This window comes from Myotis yumanensis, unplaced genomic scaffold (genome assembly GCF_028538775.1).
Source record: "Myotis yumanensis isolate MYYU_CA2020_CCGP unplaced genomic scaffold, mMyoYum1.0.hap1 SCAF_2, whole genome shotgun sequence".
Lineage (NCBI taxonomy): Eukaryota > Metazoa > Chordata > Mammalia > Chiroptera > Vespertilionidae > Myotis > Myotis yumanensis.
The window spans coordinates 68,475,889-68,488,543 of NW_027223753.1; the positions used below are offsets into that span (position 1 = coordinate 68,475,889).

Consider the following 12,655-nt stretch of genomic DNA (forward strand, 5'->3'; position numbering starts at 1 on the left):
GGATATATTGGGATGTAGCTGTTAACTTTAAAATTTTGCATAAACCCAGCCTCCACTCCCCTGCGAAGGCTCAGTCTTGTCTTTACACCTTCCCTACGGCGATTTTTTTTCCAAGGGCGGGGGTGGGGGAGGAGAGGAACCGGTGAAAACGAAGGCAGACCGCGCTCAGAGAGGGGAGGAAGCCCGTAGCGGATTGACTTAGGTACATGTGGGGAGGGGAGACCTCGGCAGGGGCTGGAAACGGAAGGGCTCCATGCGCGCTAGGCGGGTGGCCAGGCGGCCGGCAGGGGGAGGCCCGGGCCCTGGGGAGCCAGCTCGCGGGGGTCGCCGGTGTGGCGGGTCCGGCGCTCGGTGCCCACCATGGCGAGGAGGGCAGAGGCGACGCCACCCGCAGCCCCCTCGGGCGCCCTCCCCGCTGGCCTGCGCCCCTCCCTCCACTCTGCCAACACTGGGTTCTCTCTCGCTCTTTCTCTCCCCTGTGTTTTCAAACAGGAAGTGCACGGCTGTCTGTAACGTGCTGCCGGGTCCCAGGATGGAGGAGTGAAGTCTCCGTGTCGCCGCGGGTTGCAGCCTGCGGAGCCCACCGGAAGCCGAGTCCTCGGAGAGCGCCCTGAGGGAGCAGGGTGGCCGCCTGGTCCAGGTGCGTGGGGCCGGGGCCGGAGCCTGCGGGCGGGCGCGGGGCTGTCACTGGCCGCCGCCTGGGCGCCGCTGAGCCGGATCTCCAGCTCCGAGCTGCAGCGGGACCTGCGTGCATTTTCTTGGTGGCGCCCCACGTCCTGCTTTCTCCCCCAAGGGTTTCTGTCAAACTCTGTCGCAGCGCCGCGCCGCTGACCCCGAGCGGGAGAGTGGGATCTACCCGAGGCGGGCGCTTTCCAGGCTGGGCGCCTGTGTCCAGGAGTCCCCAGCTGTCCTCTCTTCCTCCTCCTCTTCCTCCAGCTGCTTCAAGCAGCGGCTCTTTGTTCCTCACTCATTGGCCTGGCTTATCATACATAAATGCCCTGGGAGGCTTGGGTATTACTCGGAGTGGTGCGCGGTGAGAGGTAGGGTGCCAGGAAGGAAAGGGATGAACTGTAGGTGAAGTGGAAGGTGGAAGGGTGAGCCAAGAGTCTAGGGGTCCAGGCTCAGAAACCCCACCTCTCCAGCCGCTGAAACAGGAGTTCCGCTCTCTCGGCTGCCTGTTTGGGGAGAGCCGGGACATCAGGAGCTGAGGGCATTGGTGATGCGGACGCACAGCGGAAAGGTAGCCACCCAGAATGAGGGGCAGCTCGTTCTGAGGTGTGTTTAGTCTGGTGTCTGGCTTGTGAACTCCAGAGTGGTTTCTCAGCCAGCTCCCTTGCTGAGACAGAGGGCACTTTTAAAGGTAGGAGCCAGACATCTTTATTCATTCCATCCCATTTTGCCATCAGAGTAAAACTGAGAATGACTTTGTGAGATTCACTCGGTGGATTGTAATTTCACATCCATAGCTTGCTCCATCTCCGAGGTTCGTAGGTGGAAAGCAAAGCGCTAGGGGAGAAGGTTTTGCTGCTTTATTCCCCTGGCAGGTCCTGTCTCTGCAGACTAAGTCCAATGAAAGCCCAGCTTGTCCCCCCACCTCTGTTTATCTACCTGGTGAAACTGTGGAGGGGCCCTGGGGACGGGGGATGGCTGAGAAGAATCAGTTTGATGAGAAGATGGTATGGCCTCAGGTTAAATGTTGGAACAGTGTTAAAACAAGTAGCATCTTCTTAGTCTGTTTTGGAGGAAGGGATGTGAACAAATGACTTGTAGGAAGGAAAGTGCGATTCTGCAAAGAAGGGTATCTTTCTGTAGCAGGGATGGAAGTCATGACTACTACATGGTCTTAGCTCTTTCCACTCATTGGGCCACCAAGCTTATTCAGGAAGCAGGGTTAGCTGTAATATTTAAATTCATGATGTTGATTGCGGACTGTACCATTCTAACTTGAAAGTTTTATAATAAGATATATTTACTGCATAACTTTTGCTTTGAAAGGAAAATCTTTTGAAGCCAAGTAGGCTGGTAAATTTGTACTCCTCCCTCCTTCCCTCCCTTTTCCTTTTTCCTATAAGCAATATGGAGGTAATTTGAATGATAAGATCCCATTATTCCAATAGCCCTTCAGAACTTTAATCTCTTCTTAAAATGCAGCTGCTTTGAGCATTTATGATGCTATCAGTAATTGGCATAATTGTGTTAGTAAGTAGCCAAGATACACTATGAGAACTGAGCAATTAATCTCATCACTTTCTAGATACATAGACGTGGGTTCCTTAAATTTGAATTTAACCGTAAACTGTCCATGTTTATCCCTCTTCTCTTGCCAAGTACATCCTGAGATTAAAAGTGAAAACCAGTCATTAAGAGAGACCCTTGAAAGACCTGTACAACCATAGCATGTTGCCTCTGTTTTATACCCAGGTTCATTAATTTATGTGAGGACTACCTTCAGCATCTGTTACTCTGTTTCAAGATAAAATAGAACAGCCTTTGTAACCCTCCAAACCTGTCCTCTGTTTAGGAACAGGATTTGCTCCCACTCTAGCAGAATTTAATAATAACTACATAATAAACCAGGAGTAATAATAGCTGATCTTTAGATTCTCATTTTGTGTTTACAGAGCACATTTTGTATAGTTCATTTATAATGTGTGACTCCTTATAACAGTCTGGTGAAGTAGGATTTATTTGCTTCATTTTATGGAGAGAGGAAACCGAGGTTGATAAAACGTGACTTGTCAGTGGTCACATTAGTAAATGGAGATGCTGGGACTTGAACAAACGTCTGGTTATTTTTTTCAGCTGCCAGAATTGTAATGTGACATTTTTTCATTTACAGATCGTCTTATTCAGGCTTTAGTGAACAGTATCTTTCTGAAGGGTCACAGTAGCATGTTTTAACTTTTTATAACAAAAAACAACACTACTGGTTTATCTGTAGGAAAATTTTTATCCCAGAAAAGAAATCACAAATTAATAAATGGTGTATATGATGTTCCCCATACCTGCCTATTATACATAATATCATACCACCACTAGACATAGCTTCCCTACTTCCACCCTCGTTCAGGATAACCCACCGAAAAGCTGATATTACAGCAAGACATGGGCAAGCCCATGTGCACTTAGAATTATATAATATTAAATATTTTTGTAATATTCCTGAAAAAGTTTATTTTTCCTATCTTTGTGGTGCGTCAAGTTAAGGCTCTCTTTATCTAGGGGTCTATATTGTACTAAGAAGACTATAAATAAAATTTGGGGTACATTTTCACTGGACCAGAAAGTGCTGGATAAAATATTTATTTTCTCTTCAACAATGGGAGTGTTATAGTGATCTGTAACTTCCCCTGTATGTAATAGTGTTAAAGCATCAGGAGAAGGAGGAGAACGTAGGGGAGAAATATAGTGAGTGACCTTTGTTTTATAAGTGAGGAACGAAATGATAATGTATATTTTCTTAATACACTGTGCACTACCTTTTCTGTCTGTTTTGGGCACTGGCAATGGCTTGTGAACTCACAAAGAAAGGGTAACTAGCTTTGATGTTAAATGCCAAGGGAAAGTTTATGGCCAAGAGAGGACTAGGGGTGGGGATAATATGTGTGGTAGGATTTTCATTTTTCAAATCCCTTCTTTTCTTTCATGTTTATTATGAAATAGAAATTATCTTTGGTTGGAAATTGTAAACTTTAAAGCCATGGTTCTCCATCATTACAAAAGCCAGGAAGCTTTTATTTAATACTCAAAGATTTTGACTTGTTTAAAGTCTCACTTTTTATTTATGATGATTGCTAATATTTAATGACCAAGTGACTATTTCATATCACTCCACTGAATATTTATTGTAAACTAATGACCACAGCATCTTCCTGTATTTGTAAAATAGTAGTACATATATGTGTGAGACAGATTAAGGCTGTAGACCTCTGCTAGGACCCTGAAGTCCTCAGGTAGGACCACAGTAAAACAACCGCTCCCTGCTGAAACTACTGACCAGGTGATGTAAAATGTGCTGTGTGTTAGCCATCAGGTTACCAAGATTCCCAGGCGGAATTTTCCCTCTTTGTTGTACATTAAATACATGGTGCGTCAAGTCCTGACTTTGGATCTGCTCTGGTTTCTGGGTTACTTGCTTTTCATGGTCACTTTGAAGGTCTTGCAGTTACTCAGTCATGGGAACTGTGTTTCTTCTAAGAGCATGCTCCCTACAGTACTTCTGTGCACATCCCTGCCTTGTGTTTGTAGAGTCAGGACTCTGACACTATTTGCAGAATAAAAGCTGTCACAACTACCACCGCCAGCAGCCTTACATTCATTTCCCAGAAGCTAGAAGACACTTCCCAACCATAACTATTTCAGTTTTCAATAAATATATGGAAGGAGAGAGATTATTTATTCCTCTATTCTGTAGTGGAAAAAACTGACACGTTAGTTAATATTGAATCAGTCAGTCTCTGGTTTCCATGCCTGTTGCCGTGGCTTGGGTGTTCTGTTTAAGATGGCGTAGGCAGAGCGCCAAAGTCTCTTAGGGTTAGTGAATGATGTTCTTTTTTCCTGGTTTTAAAAAAAACATCACTTCCTACTTATGGAACACCTTGTTGTGCTAGACAGTTTACGTCAACTATCTCTGATCCTTCCGGTGTTGTGCAGGGTAGGTCATGTCCCCATTTCATAGATGATGAAACTAAGGCAGGCAGAGATTGTAACATTTTTTTTATGGTTGTGTTTTCTTTAAAAAAAATGGTTTTTAATTTAAAAAAATTCTAATTACAGTTGACATACAATATTACATTAGTTTCTGGTGTACAACAGATTGATTAAACATTTATATGACTTACTAAGTGATCACCCCATAAGGAGATTATAACTTATCCAAGTGGACTCGAATCCATGTTTGTCAGTCCCCACACTAAAACACTCCCCTCATTACATCTGCTGCTTTCTCTGTCCTTAAGCTCAACTATAAAGAGAAATGGGAATCTTTCGTTTAGTGTTATCTACCTTTTCAGCAAAGGTTCAGTTAAAACCACATAGAATATGCAGACTTTAGGAATACAGACATATAGAGTCAACCTTTTAATATCTTTGGCTTTTATGCAGTATGTATTTGCTTCTCAAGGAGTCTAGGTATATTAGATCTATTGGTGAGAGTTTCTTGAGACAATTTTGTCCAAAGCGGTATTGCTGGATCTTAGGAGATAAGCATACTAATTGTACTAGGAACTGTGCAGGTGGTTGTCAGGTTTATGTCCCAGGTTTACTTTTTAATTTTCCTTTTCTGTGAATTGGGTCTCTTGCCTTTTTCTTGTAAGAGGTTCCTTAAAAGAATTCTTTTGGAGTTCCTGTATATTCTAGAAATTAATCTCTTACCTTTAGTTATCATGGATATTTTCTCCTAGTATGTCAATTGCCTGATAACTTTGCCTATACACATTTCATTAACTAACAACAACAAATAAATTTTTATGTAGTTGAACCCACCAATTTTCAATATTGCAGTCTATGCATTTTGAGTTATTTAAGAAATCCTTTTCTATTCTGGGCTCACAATATAGTCTCTCCTTACTTCATTAGCTTTATAGTCTTATTCGTATTTGCGTTTTTTAAACTATTTGGAATTTAAGCCATGAGGTAAAAACCTATTTTTATTTTTTAAAAACTGCTTATATTGTGAGCCAGTTTCCCCACCACTACTTACCAAACAGTCCATTCTTCACAGATTTTTTGGTGCTACCTTTGGCATATACATGCACATTTAAATAGCTCTCTTTTTGAGATCTCTAGTTCATGTGGCATATTTGTGTATTCCTGGGTCATTGATATACTTTTTAAATGACTGTGGCTTTGAAATATTCTTACCTTGTTACATGTACATTATTATATTACTTGCTTTCATTAGCATGATTGATAGAAATTTAAAAGTGCAAAAGTATTTTAGGTAGATTTTTTTGCCCTTGTTTGCATCTGTGTTAACTCTTTATATCTGCACACGTATTTTCTGGAAATGTGTTTACTTCTCTGGGCACATTCTTTAACTTATTTAGTAACATAATTTAATCTTAACATTCCTAATACTACATTTCCTTCTCCATTTTATTGTTACTATTATTATTTAGCAGTCATGGCTGCCTTTCATACTTGGTCATCTGTGTAGCACAGTGGGTGTCTCACTTCAAAGGCTTCTCTTTCCTCTCCAGTTCTCTGCATGTGCTTATCGAGCTGGCATGTGCTTTCCTGGTATGGCTTTTGGATGAATGTTTTATGAGGTGTGATGCTGTAATACATGGCTGAATACCCTTGAAAGCCTGTTAATTATAGATGTCTCTTTATTAATGGGAAAACATTGCTAGTTTCAACTTGGATCTCCACCTTTACTTTTCTCCATGCTGTACTCGGTGCACTGGTGGGTCTCATTCCTCCCCCAGTTTCCAACTTGCGTCACACTGAATGCTAGTCACCTTGTTTGATAAGTGGGCATTTACATCCCTATGCAGAATACAGTGTACTAATTCCTTAGTTTATGAAATGGGATGAAGCCATGCTACATATAACATGGCTTATAAGTAAATTTGAAATTATTGTGGGGACAAATTGTGGTCTCAAAATATATATGGCATGACCTGGTTCATCTAAAACCAAAGACGTCACCCTTAGCCATAAGTTCCGGAATGATATTGGTGATAAGCTGGATTTTCTTTTGTTTGCGGTTCTTAAGGTACTTCATGAATATAAGAGAGGGTTGCAGTCGAACTACTAAAATTTACTAAGCTTGCACAAAGTCTGATAAAATTGTAATGAGAATGTTCTAGAATCCAAACCTATTTAGACAGATGAAAGCAATGTCCTTGGACTGTTGGAAGGGTTTTCCTATTGTGCTTTAAACAGGATTTTTTAGGTATTCACTGAGTTTGAGTATAACAGCCCCAGCTACTGACCTGACTGAACTTACTCAGGAGGGGACTTCAAACGGGAGGATGCTTTCCAGTTCTCATGCAGGTTCCTCTGTGCTCACCGCACAGCTGTCAGATCCACCTGTCTTACCTGCCTTCTCTCTTACTCAATTATTCTGACAGCCAAGCTACTTCATCCATTCAGCAGACATTTGCTGAGCCCTGAACTTAAGTCCTCGTTCCCTTATCTCTCTTCCTCCTACCTGCTGTGTACCAGTCATTGTGCTAAGTTCTGAAGATACAATGTATCTATGACATAGTGCCTGACCTCCAGAGATAGACACATAAATCATTAACTGGATCTTAGAATGTGAGGCACTTTACAGCAATACCTGTGGTAAATAATAATGGTGAGTGGGGTACAAAGGAGGGAGTAATTTGTTTTCTCGTTAGTAAGGAAATCATATAGGAGGGGATTTTGGTGGTGAAGATTGAAGGGATAGGATAGTATTATTTACTGGGCTTAATCGGAGGGGGGTTAAAGCAGAAGAAACTGCCCAGGTTCAGAGCCCAGAATTGCTCAGTGTGTGAGGAACACGGAATATGAGTGACCGGAGCAGAGAGGTCATGGTGCAGGGGGGAGAGGCTGCAGGTGCCTCTATGCACATTCTTGGTCCAGCTTACCTAGGGCCATACATGCTCCTTCTGGCAGTGCAGGCTTTTTCCTGAGAGAACTGTGGAACCATCAAAGGTGAAATTAATGCTCAAATAACTGTCTTCAGATAATGTTACAAGGAAGCAAGGAGAAGTGCAGTGGGTGTTTAAAAATCCAGCTAGAAATTGTGAAGACTGGAACTAAGGCAAAGGCGGTGCGAAAGAAAAGGAGAGCAGGTGGATTTGAGAATTATTTAGTAGAAAGAATTACTGATTTGATGGAAAGTAGGGGGAGGGGAGAGAGGGAGGAAGAAGAAAGGGGGCTGTTGATGTCCCTGGTTGGGAAGATCCACTGTGTGAGGTGTCATTAGTCAGGGTGGAACCAGAGGGGCAAGTTTGGAGAGAGAATAGTGAGTTCAGTGTGAAAAGTCGGGGTGCCTGTGTGGCATTCAGCCATTTTGAGGCCTAGGCCCCTGGAGAGAAGTCAGGGCTGGAGACATGTGTTGGGAAGTGACTAAAGCTGGAGGTTGGTTGTAGCCATGCATGTAGTTGAGGTCCACCAGGAATGGCCAGGGGACCAAATTCTGAGCAGACAAAAGAAGAGGAAAGAGAATAAGGATCAGGAAATCTTCATTAGTAACAGTGAGCACCAGGGTGGTTTTTTGTTTTTGTTTCCATATATTCTTTTGTTTCTTTATATTTTGGTTGAGAATACCGTTGTAGCTAAAGTAGAAGAGAGAACAATGATGGAATAAGATTCCATATAATCCTTACAACAATACCCCCTGAAATAATTATTGTTATTTTATTATTTATATATTTTTGTTGATTTCAGAGAGGAAGGGAGAGGGAGAGATAGAAACATCAACGATAGATGCCCCCCTTACTCGGGATCAAGCTCACAACCCAGGCATGTGCCCTGGACAGGAATCAAACCAGGCCCCTTTAGTCCGTAGGCTGATGCTCTATCTACTGAGCCAAACCAGCTAGGGCATTATTGTTATAGAAAAGCTATTTTTCTAAAGCTTGGGTAAGCAACTCGCCACCTAGCCCAGGTAATAAATAAGTAGGGAAAAGCTGTCTGGCCTCTTGGAGGCCACAGGAAGGTCAGGTAAAGCACAGATTGAAACGAGACTGGATTTGGGAATCAGGTATTCAGTGGGTAGTCAGGAGAGTTCTAAAGTCTAGAAGTCGATGTCATGGGTGAGGAAAGAGGAGGAGTTGAGAAGTGGGGGCACCGAGTGTAGCGAGTTGTGTGTGTGTGTGTGTGTGTGTGTGTGTGTACACATTAGTCCATGAAGGAGTATTTTGTGTGCATAGTGGTGACTGGAGCTTATGTTTTGGTTGAGAATACTGGAGGGACTAAAGGTGGAAGGGAGAAAAACTAATGGAGTGAGGTTCCAGAAAAGATAGGGCAGCCGGGGTCTGGTATACAAACGTGCTCAAAGGGGCTGTCTTAGGAGGGAATAGGGACATTCATTCCCTTTGGGGCAGGAGAGGACTCAGTAAAGCTCTGTCTGATGGTAGGTAAATGTGCACGTGGAGGGGAAGGAAGCTGAGAAAGTTCATTCCTGATGGCTTTTGTTTCCTCAGTAAAGTAGGAGCAGGTGAAATCCACTGAGAGTGGGGAGGCCTGGAGAAGACATTTGAAAGTTAGTAACAATTAACTCGGAAAAAGGAGCTCATTGATTTAGGATGAGTAATAGTCCTGTGTCATCCGAGGGCCCTGTCGGGGTTTGGTCCGTGGGGATTCGGTGCTGGTGGGTTTTTTTTTGTTGTTTTCTGCCTGATAAAGCTGAATACCATAAATGACCTTTTAAAATAAAACAGAGGCCTTGCCTGAAATGTTAAGATGGTGATTTAAGGAAGCTTACGGGTGTGGGAGGAAGGGAGAGAGAGCAGGACAAAAGGAAAACTGGTTCTTCGGTTAACTGAGGATGGCCTCAGGGAAGTCAGCTAATGTCTGAGCCTCGGTTTCTTCACCTGTCAGTGGAGGAAGTTACACTAAATGTCCTCTCAAGTCGCTTGTAATTTTCAGAACTTCTGTGAGGCTCGTACACCATTAGACAAATACGAGTGGACAGAAGAATAAGAGTGGTTAGGTTCCTGTCATTTATCATTCATGACTTCTTCTGAGAGCAACTGTCATGCCAGTGCCTTTGGGGATTTGACAACATGAGACCAGGACAGCTGTCAGTTGGCCGCGCCCAAGTGTTCCGCTGCTCTGCTGCCCTGCCCCTGGCATTGGGAGAGAGGAGGTGTGGCAGGAAAGGGGAACGGGAACATGGGGCTGTGATGGGAGTTGTGCAAGGAAGGCGTAGGGAGGGTGGGCTTGCTGTGTGCCCTGGCCCCCTGAGCCAGCAGCGGGTCATTTCATAAAGGTGGTGATGATGATGGTCTTTGTATGGTTGCATTTTATTTTCACTGGGTTTGTTTCTCCCTTTTGGTGAAACGTGTGGCATGTAGAAGAGAATCCAACAGTTGGAGAAGGCTAAGCATATGTACAGCATCTTACCTTAAGTGTTTCCTAACTCCCATCGCCTTCTCTACACTTTGGTTTTTCTTTGCCTATAGAACTCAGAAGTAGTTTGAAGCATTTCATTACTCTTCTCGATTGGGTATATGCTTCCCCAGGAAGGTTTACCCTTCAAAGCCATTTAACTGTCTCCGGCCTCCTATTAAGAAGAACAGGAATGACATCGTAAAGCCCTGGAGGTGTGGCTAGATTTGAAGGTGAATCCAGGTCACATGAGCGGCTCCAGAGATTGCTGTAATAATTGTAGCAAGCCCAGACAGGTGACAGGACACTCTTTTGAAAATTAAGCTTCTAATCTTTCTCTATGCTGTTACATATTTGAGAGAAATTTGGGCATTTCTTTTTTTCCTCATTAAGCTATTACACAACTTAATGCTTGGAAAATTCTTCCCAGGAAGAAACAGGGTGTAACAGTGTGAGTGAGACATTTAAAAAAAATTTACCCTTTTAGCTGAAGTCTGGGAATACTAGTCTCTTCCCACCCCATTGCTGTAGTTTCTTTCTGAAAGTCTCAATTTCTCCGTATAATTATTCTTCAAAGTGAAACATAGTTAAAAAGTTAAAGCCATTTAAACTGTAACATTAAAACATAGTCTAAAATTGTGTTCTTCCATTTCCTGAGAACCAACAGGAAGGATTTGCTTTCTCAAAATAAACTATGTAGCCTGACTGTGAAGTCAGTGGTGGAGATCAAAGATTCCCACATCATCTCAAAATGGGAAATTCTCAGTCATGTTTTCTAACCTCAGAAAATCAAATGTAATAATGCTAGAAGAACAACAACAACACGAGGAGCCAGCATATGTGTGTACATTTTAGAAACACACCTTTAGTATATGTGAAATCGTCTGAGCCTAAATGCGAACTGTCTAATATGTCTAGGAGAGGCCATTTTCAAGGTGTGTTTCATTGGTATGGGTGTGTTAGACATGCAGCAACGGAACGTGCCCTTCCGGGCATTAAATTTAGGAAGAATAGAGAAAAGCCATATAACAGCTACACATGAACTTGCTAGAGATCAGTAAATTATCTCATAGCTCTGCTAGTAAGAAAAGTTTAGCAGCTTCTGTTGAACAGTGAACTATATACATTCAAGAAGGAATCGGCTACAGTAGTTTCATTTAAATGTATACCTATATACATATATACACATACATTCTCAGGTAGGAATAAGCATATTTGTTAATGTTTCTCTGCTTCTAGAAACAAGGAGTAAGAGCCCCTTTTAAAGATAGGCAATCTGTTGTAATATTATGGCTGGCAGATTTGTTTGTGAGATGCGAACAAAAAATGTTAGGGAGACTGTTAAATATTCATCAATTAATTTGTGGGTTCAAATAATATACAATTCTATATTCCTCAAATAGTACAAAATGGGTCAACATTTTGAAATGTTGGACAGTATTTATACATATTGGGAAAATTATATATACATTGAGACATTTATGGACTATATCTCAATAGATTAGTTTTTTACTGCACCTGTCTTTTTAAAAAGGTAGAAAAACAGATTTCAGTTCCTTCCTTTATTTTTAACCTATCTCTTTATATTTAAACGGGTTTCTTGTAGATAACATATGTTTTGGTCTGTGTTGTCTTTTCTTTTTAAAATGTTCTCTGACAATCTATGTCTTTGAATTGCCGTGTTTGGATGAGTCACATTTAATTTGATTATTGATATAGTTGAGCTAATATCTACCATGTTTGTAACTGTTTTCTATTTGCTGCATTTGCTCTTTATCTTTTCCCTTTTTAGAAATTTCTGTCTTCTGTGGGTTTAAGTGAACATTTTATATAATTCCATTTCATCTCCTCTTTTAGCCTACCAAGTTATACTTCCTTTACATTTTTAGTGGTTACCCTAAAAATACCCCAACAAAAACATTGTGTGTGTAGGCATAGAAAAAAAAAAATTGGTAGGATATATACCACGATGTTAAGATTAGTTATCTTTGGGTGGTAGCATTATACATGACTTTTACTTTCTTTTTTATAGTTTTCTGTATTTACATTTTTTGTAGTAGCAAGAAGATATTTCCTTTATAATCAGACACAGCAAGGCTCTTTTCATTTTGAAGAAAAAGGAAGAGTTTAAACAAACTGAGAATCTCTCATGGTCCTACAGTTTATACCCTCTCTCTGTTTCCAGCTTGAGATGAGCACATTGTCCAGCAACCACCAGCACTCCCCTGGCAGGAAGAGGGCAGCGGTTTTGCTGCTCCTCACCTTGCACTGGGAAGGTTGTCAGCTCCAGTCCTGTACCTGCTCTGCCTGCAAAGTGAGAATGAACCCGCAGAATGACTTAGGCTTCCACTTAATACAGAGTTAACCAAACCCCTCTCTTGCTGCATAATTAAGTTCTTGTCTACATAGAATGTCTTTATGCCTTTTACCTGTTTTTCAGGAAGCAATGAATACACTAAGAACACCTGAAAACTAGTTTAAAGCATAGCTTTTCACACAAAACTTGCAATAGTTCTTTGGTTTGTTGGTATGAAACCTGCTCTGTTTGGACAGCTGTTAGGGGTACTGTCTGTGGTAATAAGTGAAGAGATTATAACTAGTTGAGGTT

General features: G+C 41.9%; 1 protein-coding gene across 4 annotated transcripts in view; it reads left to right on the forward strand.

The window, feature by feature from the left end:
* LRRC8D (leucine rich repeat containing 8 VRAC subunit D) overlaps positions 1-12,655 on the forward strand; it is a 120,916-nt gene that overhangs the window by 26,118 nt on the left and 82,143 nt on the right. For 3 of the 4 annotated variants that reach the window (XM_070405570.1, XM_070405571.1, XM_070405569.1), the window contains exon 2: positions 493-640. The gene's annotated coding sequence lies outside the window, so the exon portion shown is untranslated. Of the gene's footprint in view, positions 1-186; positions 203-492; positions 641-12,655 lie in introns of those variants that run through there. The other variant, XM_070405572.1, reaches the window with a different exon arrangement.